Source organism: Sceloporus occidentalis, unplaced genomic scaffold, assembly GCF_023333645.1.
Source record: "Sceloporus occidentalis isolate IW3139 unplaced genomic scaffold, rSceOcc1.0.p SCAF_1, whole genome shotgun sequence".
NCBI classification, from domain to species: domain Eukaryota; kingdom Metazoa; phylum Chordata; class Lepidosauria; order Squamata; family Phrynosomatidae; genus Sceloporus; species Sceloporus occidentalis.
In genome coordinates, this window is record NW_028316981.1 from 295,014,838 (window position 1) to 295,033,424 (window position 18,587).

Genomic DNA, 18,587 nt, shown 5'->3' on the forward strand with positions numbered 1-18,587 from the left:
GAGCCACACATGTTCTGTCCTCTCAGCTGAAAAAGGAATAATGTTAAAAAACAAACTCCTCCACTAACCATGGATGCTGCAGAAAGAGAGGGAATATTATTGAACCTTTGGCAAGGGGAGCTCCTTCCTTAGCTGTTGGTCTCATTTGGGAGGTCGAGGCACCCTGTTTTATTCCCCTTCCAATGTCAGATGTGGGTTAATGACACAATCCACACATTGTATCTGTACAGTTACACCATGGTGGGATCTGTTTGTCCATGGGCTGGATGTAAGGTGTGGAATCCTTGATTCTGTCATGTATTCATTTTTCAGTGGCCAGTGGTCTAGGGAACTTGGGTTATGGAGTAAGTTCAGGAGGAGATCCACATTCAAAACGTTTGGAGAAACACTGAACTGAGCATCAATGGCTTATTGTTCATTGCTTGTGGAAATATTTTCATTTCAGGTTTTCGTGTTCCCTTTTATTTGCTCCTTTTCTCCCCTTCTATCTAAGAAGAACAATAAAGTGTAAACTTCAGTTCTTTCTTAGTTCAATAATTCTTTTAGTTTTCAACAGCTTTTCAATACACTGTTAACCTCAAAGGAACAAAAGTAGCTATTTACCTCATGCCAAACGCTCCTCTAACAACCAGTCTCTCTAGTTAGTTATTTGAACATTTCATGCCAACAAGGCTTTCTACCAGTCAAAGCATTTGGAAGCAAATTATAAAAAGAGTCATCTTACTCTGACTATACGTTCTAGTTTTCTTTGACCTCTTTATGATATTTATTTCTCTTTTCCTCCAGATTGGTAGATATGGCCGCTCTTCTTGTAGCAAAAACAGTCCTGTAGTAAACAAAAATAAAATCCTGTGGCACTTTAAATACTAAGAATGAAGTCTTGCTCTTGTCTTTTGCTAGCATAACTATTGCCTGTTACAGACTGCCAAAATAAAGCTGCTCCAGGTCTCTTTGGAGGTATGCTCTTTAAATGATGCATGCATCCGAAGAATCTGGAAGCTGCACCAAAGCTGCCCGCCAGTGCTTTAGGAATGGAGTGTGGCTTTGGCGTGACCTCCGGACTCTTAGGACCCATGCATCATTTAAATAGCATACCTCCAAAGAGACCCGAAGCAGCTTTATTTTGGCAGTTTGTAACAGGCCTAAGTCAGCAGGGGCAGCAAAAGACAAGAAGGCAGCAGCCATTGAGTGTTGGAAGCAAAGCCATCTCCATTGTTGTTGGTAGAAAGTTATTGGTTTGAAGCAACCTGTTTCTCCAATTACTGACTTCTGGATGAGTCCTCAGGACCAAAAGGTCCTAAGAAAGCTGCCTTAGGCCTGTTACAGACAGCCAAAATAAAGCTGCTTCGAGTCACTTTGGAGGTATGATATTTCAGTGATGCATGAGTCCTAAGAGTCTGGAAGCTTCACTAAAGCTGCACTCCAGTCCTTAGGACTGGAGCGTGGCTTTGGTGCGGCCTTTGGACTCTTAGGACGCATGTATCATTGAAATACCATACCTCCAAAGTGACTCGAAGCAGCTTTATTTTGGCTGTCTGTAACAGGCCTTAGAAAATTACCTGCTTTATGGCACATGTGATGTTCAAAGGCAGCTTTCTAAAGAGCAACCTGGTTTGAGAGCCCACCCTGAAGCTGGGCATTTGAGAGATACACTGCTTCAAGGTGGCAGTATTCTTCTCCCATTAATTACAGAGGCAGCTTTGCTTGCAACATCTCACAGTAACTTCACAACATTCAGAGAGTGCGTTGTGTTGGTGTGATGGACTGTTATGATAGCTTAACTTAATGAATTTGTTATGGAAAAATGTTTTATGAACTAGAGTCCACTTCACAAGATAAACAATGAATCCTAATTTGTTGTTGTTGTATGCCTTCAAGTCATTCCAGACTTTTGGTGACCCTAAGGCCATAAGGTTTTCCTTGGCAAGATTTGATCAGAGTTTGGAATTGCTTTCCACTGAGACTTGAAAGAGTGTGACTTGTTCAAGGTTGCTCAGGTTTCAACTAGAGATTCAACTTCTGCACTCCAGGAGTCTTACTTCAACACCAAGACCACTATACCACACTGACAGTCTTTACACCACACTGGCTCATAGTAATTTTGGAATTAAAATAAGTGTTTGATTGTCTGACATGCTGGACAAGACCTGAATTGCACTGCAGTGCCCTAAGAAGAATCTTATATGGGGTTAGAGGGTTTTTTAAAAATCTGGTTGTGAGCTATTTTGAGTGCCTGCCTGCTGAGTCAGGAATGTGGATTTTTTAAAAAAAGAGTGCCCCACCATGAAAAAGGCAAAAGCAAGTTACCGTATATACTCAACTATAAGTCAATCTCATGTATAAGTAGAGTGCAGGTTTTGGGGCCAAAATTACAGATTTTGCTATGACCAGTGGTTAAGTCGAGGGTAAAACTTAGGGGCATATAACAAAGAATGTAAAGGATGATGCAAAGGAAAATGATGCCAAAGAACTTAGAAAATTATGTCAGGTATAATTGTTTGTGTTCATCCTAAAGGCTGGATGGATGAGAAAGCAGAGGGAGCCATGCTTCTTTTTGGTGCTCCCAGGGTGGACTAAGCTCTCACATTTTACCACTGTATTCAGAGAAAGGGGATGGCTCCTTTTTATTTATATATAGGAGTTAAAGTACAATACTTATATTGACCAGTGGATAAGTCAACCCAGTTTTTTTTTTTTTGGGGGGGGGGTCAATTTTTGGACTGAAATTTCTAGACTTATACATGAGTATATACAATATATGTGTAAGATGAATGTTAAGCTGATTTGCAGATTTCCCATCATGTTTGGATAATAATTCTGGTTTATAGAAAACTTCCTATTAGTTAAACTGGCTTTGTTTGCATCCTAACTAAACCATGGCTTACCAAGCTGTGTATAGACAGCAGAGAGCTACCATGCACTACTGACTGGCACACTTCCCTCTTTTTCCCCTCATTATCACTATTTCCTACTCATGTGTGACTGGCTCAACCATGGTGTTGTGTAACATCCAAACAACCGATTAGGAAAACCATATTGTTAATGCATTTGGGTTGCCACCAGCCCACCATAGAGCAGATAAGCTTTTCCACCAGTTTTGCAATAACAAAAAAGAAAAAAAAGACATAGAAATCTGTTCAACATTGCCAATTATAAACTTGCTGTTCACAAGCTCAGCTAAGAATTATTTAAATTAGCCAAGCCAAGTTTGAAGAAAGCCTGTTTTAAAAACACATGTAAACAGTAGATAAGAATAGAATGTTGTTCGACTTCTCATATGAGAAGGATGAGAATTGTGTGGCCCTCCAGATGTTGCTGTTGCAGCTTCCAGGATTCCTTAGTGTGGACTGTGTTGGCTAGAGCTGCTGAGGTCTGCATTCTAGTAACAGTCGGAAGGCCACACAAATCAGGTAAATGCGATGGACAGGAGTGCTTGCTGTCAGCTTCGGCTGGTATGCCAACTGCGTCCTTTCCTGGAAGTGGTGGACCTGGAAACTGTGGTATATGTGCTGGTAACCTCACGACTCGATTTCTGCAACATGCTCTACATGGGGCTACCCTTGTGCTTAGTCCAGAAACTTCAATTAGTTCAGAACATGGCACCCAGGTTGGTCACTGGTAAAACCAGAAGCGATCATATAACACCTATTTTAAAATCACTCCACTGGCTTCCCATTGGTTTCTGAGCGCAGTACAAGGTGTTGGTTCTTACCTTTAAAGCCCTAAATGGCTTGGGCCTAACCTATCTTCAGGACAGCCTCCTTCTGTACAATCCACCCCGCGCACTCAGGTCCTCTGGGAGGAATTTACTGCAGCCTATAAAGACTAGGATAAACACTACCACCCGGAGGACCTTTTCTTCAATCGCTCCCAGATTATGGAATGGCCTGCCGGAGGTGATCCATCCGATTACCGATTTAGACAGCTTTAAAAAGGCTGTCAAGACTGATCTCTTCCGACAGGCCATTCCTGAATAGCAAACCTGGCCACCAACTGAACCATCCTTCTGAATATGCTGTAGCCCCATTCTCTCACTTTTGTTCATTTTAATATATGTTTTTAATAGTTAATTGTTTAATTGATGTTTTAGGGGAGGGTGGGAACTATTGGGATATGAGGTTTTGTATGTATTCTTTTAACTATAAGCCACCTCGATTGTCATGGACAGAGAGGCAGGATATAAATAAAGTTTTATTATTTATTATTTTATAACCCCCACCCCAGCCATATGGCCTTGTTTGATTAGGACCTTTGCCTATTCAGTAGCAGATCCATCTTTTGGGTGACAGCAGTTGGTGCTTTTGCTTGATTGAAATGTGATTACTGGGAAAATGGGATGGGTTAATGTTAGAATTGCTCTTGTGGCATCTAGGTGGTTTCCAAAACCTTTTGATGAAAATGAGGAACACAACTGTGTTTGAAAATGCTCATTTCTGTTGGGAGTCTGCTGAGGGGAAAGACAGAATAAATATGCTAAGTATCCTCGACTTATTGACAAAAGGCTGTCCTGTGAGCTTTGCCCTGTTTCCAAATCGTCACGTTTCTTTCACCTTTGTGACTTGCTTGGTTCATCAGACAGGGGAAAAAAAGGGAGCTCCAAACTGTCATTCTGTTAGAGGTATCCTGCTGAAACAAGCCAGGCACTTGGTTTGAGGACTCATTCTTCTTTCTCTTTCTTTCTGTTTGCTTTGTCTTCAAACCGAAAGAGAGTACCTTATCAGTGTTATAATTAGCTCTTATCAATTCTCTGTCAGATACAAATCCTATGAGGGATTAGTTTATCTCAACCCACAGGAAGCTATGTGGGGAAAGGTGGGATGGATCAGACAAGAAAATACTAGGTAAAATATTAAGCTTCACTTAACTTTGCGCATTAAAGGGCCTCTTTATGATGGCTGTGTTTTGGAGTTTGTCAAAGTGATAAGCACTGACTAAATCTGTATATGTAGCCTTGAGACTCCAAAATAAAGAATGGCAGTTCAATCTAGAAACATACCCTTGAATTCTGGTATTGATAGACTATGGCAAGGTTAGATAGAGGAAAATGGTATGTTGTGATGAAGTTGATGATGATTTCTTGCTTGTGATGTAAGTAAACAAGCAAGATTTCCAGACTCCTTTTGATGGGGTTTGCCAGTTTGCCTTATTAAATTTAAATTATAAAACATTATATTGACTGTGTTCATTCTGCCTTGGGATAAAAGGTGGCATATAAATGAAATATAAATAAATAAATAGCAATGGCAAGTACATTTCTTGCTGTAATGTGTAATGCCCCAGAAGTCCCCTAAAGGTGCATCTGTCATTAGGTGCCTTTGCCTAAGAATTTTATTGAGTTGCTTGAGGGAAATTCTTCTTGGGCATGAGTGTTTTTAAATGGGAGTATATGTTTTTGTTTTATTCCTCCCTTTTGGCTTTTACTCATTATTAACTAATAAGATTTTAATAATAATAATAATTAATAATTTAATAATTTGTTTTATTTATATACCGCTATTCCAAAGATCATAGCGGTGAACAGCAAGTAAGCTAATTAGCAAGTAAGCTAATTTGCCCCCAACAGTCTGAGTACTCATTTTAGCGACCTCGGAAGGATGCAAGCCTGAGTCGAGCTTGGGCCCTTTTGCTGGTCTTGAACTCGCAACCTTGTGGTTTCGAGTGAATGGCTGCAGTACAGGCATTTAACCACTGCGCCACCAGGGCTCCTTAATTGTATGTTATTGATGTTTAATGAGTACTGTAAGAAATCTTGAAAAGGCTCCCTAAAGGTGGTGTATAAGCATCTTTAAATATAAATAATTAGCTTGCAGGGTAGGAAAAAATAGTGACTCAGTTGAGAAATCATATCTTATGAAGCCAAGACAGGAAGCAAAAAGGAAAATATTTTTTCAAATCTCTTAAGCTGAAATACTTTATGAAAATATGATACAACAATCTGAATGCAAGCAATGGCTGGGCTAAGATGCATTACTAAAAAAAATGTGTTGCCTAAGTTGTAGAACAAAAATGGGGGCTTAAGCCTGTTTTTTTTTTAATCTAAGGATAAACAAGTCAAAAATAAAACTGCCTGTGGAGTACTCTGTACAGTGGTAGTCATTGCACCACAGAAACATAGGTATGGCTAGAGAAGGTACAGGTATATCGTTGTTGTTGTATTCCATCAAGTAGTTTCCAAGTTATGGTAACCCTAAGGAAACTGTATCATGGGGTTTTCTTGGCAAATTTCTTCAGAGGGAGTTTGCCATTGCCATCCTCTGAGGCTGAGAGTGTGTGATTTGCCCAAGGTCACCCAGGGGCTTTCCAGGGCTGAGCGGGGATTCGAACCCTGTTTTCCAGAGTCATAGTCCAATGCTCAAACCACTACACCACACACAATTAAGAAAATCCCCTCTAAGGAAAGATTACAACATTTGGGGCTTTTTATCTGGAGTGGTGGTGGATGCAGTTAAGCAAATGATAAATGATAGAAATTTATAAAATTAGGCATTGTGCAGAGAAAGTAGACACAGATGTTATTTGCCATAATTCTAGATCTGAGGGCTATCATTTGAAGCTGAAAGGTGAAAGATTAAGGATGGCGAAAAGGAAGTAGTACTATTTCACATAGTCCTTACAGTCAAACTGTGGCAATCCCACTGTATTGTTGTAACGGTCTATGTTACTGCCTCTACACTTTACATCCATAGTTGGAGGTGAGCGCTGAGAAAAGGGGGAAGGGGGAAGCTGCCCTTTAATACTTAACTTTGGATGAGTGTGACTTGTGGGGAAGTGAATGGCTTGCAAGGGGGCTGCCTATTGCTATCATGAAGATCTCAAAGGAATACACACCTTGCTTGGGAGACAGAGAAGGTCCTCTACTGACCACTCCTACCTAGAACACATGGAAATCTATTTTGAATAGTATACACGTTGAGTGTCCCTTATCCAGAAATCCAAAATTCTCCAAAACTCAAAATTGTCCACATGGGTGGCTGAGATAGTGACATGTTTGTTTTCTGATGGTTCAGTGTACTCAAACTTGGTTTCATGCACAAAATTATTAAAATATTTTGTATAAAATTACCTTCAGGCTGTGTGCATAAGGTGTGTATGAAGCATAAATGAATTCCACATTTAGACTTGGGCAGTGCTGGCATGACTAGGGTTGGCACCACCAGGTGCAGTAACTCAGTGTCACCCCCCTCCGCCATTGACCTCCTCCCATAACACACCATATAGAATGCTTAGTAAGGCTTTTATACTAATGTTACTCATAAGTTGTAATTCCCTTATATTACTGAAGGTAATGGCAATTGGAATGTAAACAACTAGCAAAATTAAAGTTATGCCTTTAAATTACAATATCATACACTTTACATTTTGTTGTCTTATGCGATTAAAATATAAGATGTGATGTTTTTAAAAGAAAATTTAGAAAGAATAACAAACTTATTTATTTATTTTTAAAAATAAACATTACACGTTTAATTTTTTAAGCCTGGGGCCTCTCCTTTCTCTTCACACAGAGCCTCACCTCACTCACACCACCTCTTCAGCATTTTAAAGGCATGCAGGCAAACACCACAATCCATTCCTGCCCAAAGGCAGTTGTTTGGGGAGCAGTGTGTCACACACACCCTTAGTGGTAAGCATGTGGTCTACAACCTTTAGTGAAGCCCCAGACTTGGGTCCTGTCTCCAGGATACCTTACTATGTATATGCAAATATTCCAAAATCCAAATAAATCCCAAATCCAAAACACTTCTGGTCTCAAGCATTTTGGATAAGGGAGACTCAGCCGGTATCCAGATGCGGAGATTTATTTTGAAATAATGTAGTCGACTGAATGAACGATAGCAGAAATGCATTCTCATAACAGAGTAGAGCACAAATTAAGTTTAATGTGATAAAGAGTAGAGGTCTGAGACTGAAAACTGTAGGTCAGCAAGGTTTGCTCTCAAGAAAACAAGTCCATCTTCTATTTCTGTAGCTTTATCTTTACTGTCAGCCAAATTGGCAATTTGCTTTGGTTTCCCAGAAATGTGTGCTACTTCTGGCATGGACTTGTAATTAGGGGGAAGTTTTAGAAGCTTTTTATATTGGTGATGATAACAGGATGTGTAATATGATACATATATCTCTTGCAGCCTTTCTTTTCCTGCTAAAATAATGACTATAATATATGCACACATACAGTACATGCAAGTTTGTATTCTGTTATGCTGCATGTTTTCCCTCTTAACTCCAGCCTTCATTGTAGGCATTTTTCTGAAATAGTCCAATACAGTATAATCTCTGATCCTAGTTTAGCTAGTTAGTACCTATATATCTTCAGCTAATTAGTACTTGTATACTCTTTATCTTAATTTTGATTAACTCTTTATCTGTTTGGGAGGGCTTTTTCTCAGTCCTGCCACCATCACAGGTTTGTTTGATGCAGACATGGAGAGCCTTTTCTGTGGTTGTTTCCAATTTGTGAAGCTCCTTTTCAGGATTTTTTTTCCTATTTAAGTGTACATTTAGTTATTAATTTCTAGCAGATGAAACTATGAACAGGGGATACTGGGTTCCTATTTCTTTATGTTTTAAATGTGTTTTTAACTTTTATTTTTTACTTGTGTTTTTAAAACAGAACATTGATTCTGTTTTCTATTAATAGCTTTTTTCCCTTTAGTATATTATGTTTTTAAATGGTTGTAAGCTGCCTTAAATCCTATGCTGGGAGAAAGGCAGGATAAAACAAAATGGAGGTCAGTTTAGATCTTTTCAGGAACGTGAAGAAAAAATATTCTTACTGGTTTAGCTTTTCATAATCACTTCCTTTGTTTTTTAAAAAATGCAATAGGATATGCAGAAATATTTTAAATAATTGCTGCAAAGCTGTTAAAGAGATAGGTAAACTGGTGATGGTGTACTCACAAGCATTAGCTAACCAGCAACTTGTTCTTCTTTCATAACACCCACAAACTTTCTGAGGTGGCTATCAATCTACCTGATGGTAAGCCCTGCCTATGACAGACAGCATTATTCGAAAATTAAAAAAGAAGACATTAAACAGCTCCCCCCCAGCACTTTTCCAGGAAAATAGTTTCTATATATTTTTTTTCTGTTTCTAGAAAATAATGAATATGTTTGTGTGTGTGAGAGAGAAAGAAAATGTGCAGGAGGGAATGAAACAATTAGAAGGGCAGACTTTTCCCTGGCCACTATAAAATGGCTATCATTGATAATGAGGTGTTGAGGATGTAGCTGCCAAGTTACAAATCTGGTTACGATTAAGATTCAAATTCCACTTCATTGTCTAAAGTTAATAATCATGGCCAATTGTTTTTATTAATGTACATGTTCATGTACAATTTTCACATGAAAAATAAAAGAAAGCAGTAGAAATGCAGTGCTGGATCACGGATTTTTAAATTACTTTTGAAACAAACAACCATTATTCTTGGCGGAGAATCTTTGCTATTGTCTGGTTTGTGGTATTTGCAGAAACAGCTAGAACAACACTCCAGCCTTTGTTGCCCTCAAATACAAAGTCAAAATATTTTGTCAAAATAATCAATAGGATGTACGTATGTGCATAATTGCAAAATGCAACAGATCGATATGTCTGTGTACAATCTTGCAAAATCAGCAGTTATGGCTGTATGTGTTGTCTTTCTGTTGGACTTTGCAGTGTGACAAGTGTCTTTTGTTATTACACTCCTAACCTTTTGCCTAATTAAATCTTGTTTCTCGCTTGCTTCATTCTAATGCATTGCTATTGGTCATTGCTCTTCTTTTTGTTCTTTTTCATTGACCATGCTGATTCCAGATTTACAGGGTTTTATTATCTTTCTTCCTACATCTTTAAAGAAAAGCATGCAATAAATGAAGTGCCATAGCTCAGTGGCAGAACTTGTTTGCAATTGGTCACAAGTTCAGTCCTTGGCATCTCTAGGTAAGGCTAGGAAAGATACTAGCCTGAAACACTGGAGTGGAGTGTAGGTCAGAGGTGGGAAGCCTGTGGCCCTCTAGATCACTGGTTTTCAAACCAGCATAGCCAGTGGCAAGAGATGTTGGGAGTTGAAGTTGAAAACATACGGAAGAACAAAGACTGAGAACCACTCCTCTAGATTATGTCAGATGGCATCTCGCATCGTTCCTAATCATCAGCCAAGTTAACTGGAGCTGGTATAAAACATCTGTACAACATACTAAACTGGGGAAAGCTGTTATACGAAACGTTGTGTTGGATGGACCAGTGATAGCTTCCCATATTCTTTTGCTCATCTCATCTAGAAAGTGTTCAGCTGGTTGCATTTTATTTCTTTTAATAATTGTACCAAATAATTGACATCAAGCAAAATGTTGTGGGTTCCAATCCTTCTACTAGCCAGTTACTGACATTCTTCATCAGTCTAGACCAGAGTCCACCAGGAAAACATAAAAATAGGTCACCCGTGATGAAATGAAGCATTCCAGCAAGCAGAGCTGTTTATGATGAGTGAGATCTGAGCTTCCTCCTCCCCCAAGAAGGCGAACGTCTGGAATTCATCCCAAAACACAATGTGTATATCATGGTCTTATATAAATATTATTGTATAAAACTCCTTAATTATCTGCCTGTGGAATGTGCTGTTTTTGTAATCCAAGACAGATAACAAGGATATGTCAAAAATGTAAACCTTGCCTGATTAGGCGACATCTGTCTTATAAAAAATATGTGTACAAACATGTGAACTGAGTTCTTGGATCTGATTATCAGAGGCTCATAATGCTTCCCTCCAAACGAGAAGTGAGAACTAACATTGTGTTGGAGTACGACTCCAAGGTTCGATTCCCAGCTTGGTCACAAAACCCAGTGGGTCACCTTGGGCGAGTCACATGCTCTCAGCCTCAGGGGAAGGCAATGGCAAACCTCCTCTGAACAAATCTTGCCAAGACCCCCATGATAGAATTGCCTTACGATCACCATAACTTCGAAATTACTTAAAGGCACACAACAACAGAAGAGAGTGTTCAAAGTTCTTCAGCTGAGATTTAAAATCTGAGACAGTGAACAATTCCTGGTTTACCACCATCTAGTCCCCCAGTTCCATTCAGGGGCCATTCGGACTACCTTTTACCCTGGTTCAGAAACCGGACTAACCAAGGGAAGTTAATATTGGCCCCAATTCTTCCACATGCGAAATTGAGGCTTCCACACCCATTCAGGGGCAAATGCCCCTTGGCGCGGGTCTTTTGAAAGCAGAGTAAAAGCTGTATCTTTTGAGAAAAACTGGGTGTGGCAAATATGAACATCGCCCCGGTCATGATCGGGTCAAGTTCAGGGGAGGGATTTAGATCAGAGGGAGGGCAGAGGGCGGAACATGCCTCCCCTTCATCAGGGTGAAGGAAGAGGAGGAGGAGAAGAAGAAGAAGAAGGAAGGAGATGGAAAAAGGGTGGCAAGGGCAGAATCAGGGCTGAGGAGGAGGATGGAGCCGGAGAAAGGGTCAAGTTCAGGGGAGTGATGGTCAGAGGGAGAGCAGAGAATGGAACATGCCTCCCTCTTGCAGGCAGTTTTCTGTCTCTCTTTTTAATTTTAATTTTTGACAGACTATGCGAATGCTTTTTGCTACAGGGTGATACCTATAGATAGAATGTGTGTGTGCTTGTGCTACATTTTCCTTTCACTTCCTTGCTCCCATCAGGGCACCTCACTTTGCAAGAGGCTTTTTTTATTATTATTATTATTTGTGTAATATTTGAATGCTACAATGTGAATGTTACAAATGTTTCCCTTTCAATTTGGCAAATTGATACAATATGTGAATGCTTTTGCTACATATGTATGTGTGTGCATTCTGGGGTCACAAGGAGGGAAAACAAAAGCAAGAGGATGCAGAGATGGCATTCTAGGGCGAGGAATTATTATTATTATTATTATTATTATTATTGGAATGAGATGGCATGGCATGGGAGGGAGCAAGGGCTGTAGAATTTCGCTGGAAGCGAAGGGGAAGCTACCAGCACCTACTGCTCATCACTCCACAGAACATGAAACTCAAGCTTCAACCTTCTGTTCCCTTTTCCTTAATTCAATATACTATGTAGAATGGTGGCAGTAGCAGTAGGAGAAATGTAGTTTTTTCTAAGGGCTGTTGCAATATTGTGCAGCTCTCGTGGCAAAAACTGCATTTCTTGAAGGGCAACCATAGACATTCATCCTGGCAAACTACTACAGAGAAGAGGCACAAGAGGGACTGAAGGGCAGATCTCCCTTTCTTCATAAAGCTGCTCTTTCTGCTGCTACTGCCACCATGTCAATAGAGTGGTGAATCCACTCCAGGCTTTAATCTAACATTTAAAGGAACTACGATATGCAAGGTTTTGAACTGTTTCCAAACAGTGGGTGAATTCAGCCTGCCAAGCAAATAAGCTGAGGTCCTTTCTGATTTTGGATTTGTTTCAGAAACAGACTTCTGTGAGACCTTTTATGAATTTACCATCAGTCCATTCCTCTGCATTTCTCTTGTCTCTTTGTGTGGCATTGACTCCCCTCTATACTTTTTGCATCACTCACATTGCTAGCATTTTTATTTATACATCAGTCAGAACTGAGAGGGGAAATTGCGTTGAATTTTCATGAAGTCCTTGTCATCCTATTCTGTTCCAGTCCAGAAGATGTCATGATAAATGTTGTGTTTCTCAGTGTTGTGCTGAATAGTAATAGAAGAAGTATATGTTCACTTCAGTTTGTGTGTTTTATTGTATACTTTATTTTATCCTTTTAGGTGTTTTCTCCCTAGTTCTAAATGATCAGTAGAGACTGTAGGCTGAATTCAGTTATATCATACAGGCATGGAATCACACAAAGCACAATATCAGAATGTCATTTTTTTGTGTTGTATTTTTTTCTGTTATTTTTTTTAAATCCCTGTTATTTATAATTAATGATAAGTTACATTTTCATCTTCCCTTTGATGAAGATCTAAGATCACTGCATGTTTATTTTATCTCCATCTTGTGTTTATGACAGTTTTATAAAGTAGGTTAGCTGGACAATGATCACCCAGTATGCTTCACAATAGGGATGGAAATGTCTCACCACTAGTACAGTATTCTGATAGTAATAACTGCTGGCTTTCCTTGAAAAGTCTAAGGTATGGCTAAAGATGGGGCAGCCATATTTGTAAAAATAAAAATAAAAAATAGAAGCCAGAGTAAGCCACAGTTTTCAACCATTAGGGCAGCCTTCTATAAATCATCTCCTTTCAGATTATTTTGGTTTACAGCTCCCTGCCTTCCTGAACAATGTGTATACCTGCTGGGGCTGGTGAGATATGTGGATACCCAAATTGCAGAAAGTTGCATTGGGCTGTTGAGTTTTAGTCTTGTTTCAGTGTGTGGGGTTCTGTTGGTTTATTCAGGCAACTGAATGATCTAGGGGAGAGATTTTTAGCTACCTAAATGCTTTGTGGGTTACATTAGGCCTAAAAATGCAGTTGAAGAAGTCAAAACTAGAGTAACCAAGGGTCCATTCATGAATGTGTTTTCTGCATGGGAGGGGCTTTTGGGGTGCCTGCCCGTTCAAATGTCCTAACTCCTGGGGCACTCTGGGAGCAGAAAGGCTTGCTATATTAATTTTAATTTTGGGCCAAAAAACCCCCACACCACCCTGTGGCATCAGGGGCATCGTGGAGACTACATTTGTTCTCTTTGTTTTAGATATAGTAGACTGCCTCTTGGCTCAATTGCTCATACATCATAGGTTTTCTCCTACCTTACTTGCCATTCCTGTGGTTTGCATTTCACTAGCTGTGGTTAGTTCCTCACCCTGGTCTGAGGCCAAATTTTGAAACAAATTCGCAAAGTGTTGTTTGGATGTAAGTTGCAGCTACTGAACCATAGTGCTGACACCAGTCTAATGACAGATAGCTCTGAGACTGCAAGAAGAAAAACATGCATCTGTGATGAGACTGTAGGGAGAAGTGGGTAATAGCTTCTGGGGAAGGAGAGGTATGTATGTATTTTTGAGATGCTATTGAGTGATTAACCATGGTTAGGTGAAGAAGTAATGCCAAGATTATAGGACCAGGTCCAAATATGAAGAAGTGATGCAGTGGACTGACTAGTTGAGAGATTAGGCATAGGAGGTGCCATGGTTGAATGTTTCCCATGTTGTTTTCCCATATAAAAAGATTCCAATGATCCATGTGGTCATCAGAGAGAGAAGTTGTAGTCCAATCCTTTCCAATCCCTTGCATGCTAGTCTTCTATTTTCAGGGAGGGACCTTTAAAAATATATGGGGGATTATGGTGAGTTAGTCTGTCCCAAGTTATAGCAATTCTATGAGGGTCAAGGGCAAGATGAAGCTGTCTTATGACTACTAATCATAATGCCTTGCTTGTAATAAAGCCCACAGTTGTCACACCATTGCTGAAAAACAGGTTAAATATAGGTGAGGTAAACAGGAGCTGACTTACAGGCTCTGTTTGAGGTTAAACAGACTCCCTGAATGCTCATGTTATCAGTGCTAATGTTTTACGTAGGTAAGCCCTTAAAAGAATAATATAATTTTTGTTTGTGTTTCTTACAAAGCAGGGCATTTGTTCAAACTTGCAATACTGAGTCTTGGATACATATATTCAAGAACTACTCATTCAGGTCTGTGATAAAAACACACATAAAGAGATTTATTTCTCTCTTGCCTCATCTTGTCCATTCCTGAGCAAACCATGAAATGCATTGTTTGAAGGATCATGTATTGTAATTACATACTCTTCATCATGGAAGAGGGGATATGAAGAATCTGTTTTTATAACCCTCCCATAACTAAAGACATTACAAAGGACATGATACAGTTTCTAAGGTACTCATGTCACTTGAGTTCACTGCTGGTCTACAAAAAGTTAGACTGAAAAGTAATCTGGAAAACCCAACGTCTCAGTTACCTAAACATGTCTTTTGTAAATGTCATTTATATCTAGCATGTACTTTTTCCATTCTTGCTTGGCTGGGATGAGCATTTGCTATTGTTCCCAAGATGGATCCTCTTTTAAATGTCCCATCATGAACCACCCTGATCTCATCTGACTTGGATGTGAAACCACCAGGAGAAAGCCAGCGTGGTGCAGTGGTTTAAGTAGTGGACTATGATTCTGGAGACCAGGGTTTGAATCCCAGCTTGGCCATGTAAACCCACTGAGTGACTCTGGACAAGTCACGCTCTCTTAGCCTTAGAGGATGGCAGTGGCAAATTCCCTTTGAATAAATTTGCCAGGAGAACTCAATAGGTTCACTTTAGGGTTGCCATAAGTTGGAAATGACTTGAAGGCACACAACGACGACAACAACAACAAAACAATACCAGGAAACTCCAAGGGTAACTGAGGGAGAATAATCCCCCAAAGCCTGGAAAACTGTCGCTGGTCAGATGCTCATCCTTGCTTTTTGCTGTGAGCCAGAAGAGACTGTAAGTGTAGCTCTTTGTTGAGGAGGTAACTGCAGCATAATTTTATACTGACTTCAAACTCCCCTCTTCCCACCCATCCTGTTACAAAATGTCTTTAACCCTCCTTAAGGCAGATGGGACATTTTTAGTTCTCTGGAGAGGCAGTCTGTTCCAGAATTCACACAGAACTAGAACTACAGTAGTACTTTAGACATAGTTGTACAAATCATCACTGAGTTGCAAGCTGCATCTGGCACTGCAGAAATAATACAGTTTGACAGTACTTTAACCACCATGGCTTCATCCTATGGAATCCTGGGCTCTGTAGTTTATTGTGACACTAGAGCTGTCTGACAAAAAGGGCTAAATAGCTCACAAAGCTACAAATCCCAGAATTTCAAAGCATTGAGCTAGGCAGTTAAAGTCTTATCTTAACTGCATTAATTTCTACAGTGCAGATGTATGTTCAGTCATCAAGCATAAATACCAGTAGTTTTAGTTTTACAGACAAATACTGGTTGGACAAAAGTTGTCTCAACAAGTCTGTTGCTTTTGTGTTGGTTGATTTTATTTATTTATTTATTTTGCAGAAGAGGAAGAGCTGACAGTTATATAGAACAAATATTCCACTGCATATGAACATGTGTTTTCTAGATCTGGATATTGTGCAGTGCCCTTGATTCTGTCCTCATCAACACTCTTGTGAACATGGGGCATTTTCCTACCCAGTAATACTTCGGGAATTTCGTTAGGGTCAGAAAATACCCCAGATTAGGGTATTCAAATGATGATGATGATGATTTATTTTGCTTGGGTGTGGGTAAAGGTAAAATGAGACAATTTATGTGAACTGCTTAAAGGATTCACTTCAGCTCCAATCCAAGGCCAGCCCTATCATTACGTAGAGTGAGTCTACTGGCTCAAGGTGTAGCAGTGACTACTCCACGTGAATTTTTTTCCTCTTCTGTTAAAAAGCACCAGGTTCACCTCATAAATTAGCTTCCTGCCTTAAATGTGGTAAAGGCTGCTATCCCATTGTCATTACTGACATTAAAATATTCAACTGCCAGTGCAGTCAGCTTCAGTATATAAATTGCTACGGGTGGAGTGTGGTAAAACATCAGAAAACAGCTATAGCTGCCAGCATTGTGAACTGTGACTGGGCAAAATCTTTCCAAGCCCATAAATCCAAGGTTTTAATGGAGATATTGGAGACTAGTTTTCTAGTGCATCTGCCCTAGGCTTGCCATACCCCGCCTGGGGGCGGGACTTTCCCAGTTTGGGGCGGGTCCGCACGGTCCCGCCCCAGTTTGCCCCCGCCCCCGCGATTGCCCCCGCCCCCGGGAGGGATATGGCAAGCTGAGGGAGGCTTTCCCTCGCTGCTTGGGCTCTGCTCCCTGTCGCGATCGCGGAGAGGCCCGGGGCCCAGGCGGTGAGGGAAAGCCTCCCTGAGAGGAGGATTCCCTCGCCGCTTGGGCTCTGCTCCCCGCTGCGATCGCGGCGAGGCCCAGGGCCCAGGCGGCAATGGACAACCTCCCTGAGAGGAGGATTCCCTTGCCGCTTGGCCTCCGCTCCCCGCGGCGAGGCCTGGGGCCCAGGCGGCAAGGGAAAGCCTCCCTGAGAGGAGGATTCCCTCGCCGCTTGGGCTCCGCTCCCCGCTGCGATCGCGGCGAGGCCCGGGGCCCAGGCTGTGAAGGAAAGCCTCCCTGAGAGGAGGATTTCCTCGCTTCTTGGGCTCTGCTCCCCACTGCAATCGTGGCAAGGCCCGGGGCCCAGGTGGCAAGGGAAAGCCTCCCCTCAGCGAGGCTCCTATTCAGATGTAGGACACACAAAAATGTGTCCTACATTTGAAAATTTTGTCCTACATTTCCCCCGTTTTGGATGTCCGGACGTATGGCAACCCTAATCTGCCCTGCCACTCAGCTAGAGTCTAAAGGTATAGCAGTACATAAAAACCAGCCACCTTCTGTTCCACAAGCAAATCCAATCAGACAGGGTTCATCCAACATTTTGCTGTCTCTCCAACTTGAAAGGTCTGCACCATATACTCTGCAAAATGTAGAAGGCCTAATTGTTAATTGATAATGTATTGGTTGCTAGGCTTCTGTCTGCTTTACATGAAATAAAAATATTGATATGTCTTGACTGTGAGAAAACCCTTCCTAGTGCTTTATTGAGAAAGCAGGATGTTTTTGTAGAAGGAAAGGACTGAAAGCTTACCAAAGCATTCTGCTTTTGGAAAATTTACACGGGACATTTAGTTAAAAGAACAAAGCCAAATGGGAGTAAATTGCAGGCCAGCTGCCAAATAACTGAATCTCATAAAGTCATCATTCTTTAAAAAAAATATCATGTTCCTTCTCCATTTTGATGATTTTTGAAAGCCAAAGCTTGGCTCAACTAATGGCAAAGAAACATTTAGGTCAAGGAGAGTCAACCACAATGCACTTGCTTTGCTGGCAGTGATTTAAAAGAAAATACTAATTCTGCCCATACAAACAGAATATAATGCACTCTACGGCAGTCTTATAAATGTTGGTCAAAACAGAATGGATGTGTGAAATCCTTGACTGAAACCCCTGATGGTTTTATTTCAAGGAAAACCACTGAGATGGTAGGAGGGGAACTTGGATGGAGGGGGGAAGTATAGGGCTGCAAGAGGGAGTGCTTTAACTTTCTTTGGCCCATTTATTTTTCAGACTGAAATCAACTGCCCCCCTCCCCAAAAATAATATTGTACATGTCTTTTTTTATGTCCTGAGAATAGCTAATAACAAATTCTGAAGGATGAAGATTTTCCATGTTAAACACTTCCTTTCCTAGAGTTGCTGCCTAATCCTGTTTAGTCTTTCACCCCATAAATTCTGAAACACCACCACTTCCTTATACCACATTTGCCTTGCCCCAAGTTTACAAAATTACCAGCATTTACCAACAATATTGTCAAGTCTGAATGCCAACAATAAGTATTTTTAAATACGCTTGGTATGCAGACTTGACAATAGCCTGAACTATATTAGTGCTAATTATATTTTTGCAGCTCATGCATAAGCAAATGCCCACTCTGTGGCATGTTCATCCTGGGCTGACAATAAATAACAGATTGTATTAAAGTTGCTTCTTCTACTAAGGCTTCCAAGGTTCATGACTGTAATAGACCTTCTTTGAGGCTACACACACACATACACACA

At 40.5% G+C, this 18,587-nt stretch overlaps 1 protein-coding gene across 7 annotated transcripts in view; it reads left to right on the forward strand.

Moving 5' to 3' along the window:
- Positions 1 to 18,587, forward strand: part of LIFR (LIF receptor subunit alpha) — a 140,991-nt gene that overhangs the window by 42,455 nt on the left and 79,949 nt on the right. The gene's annotated exons all lie outside the window — the stretch shown is intronic.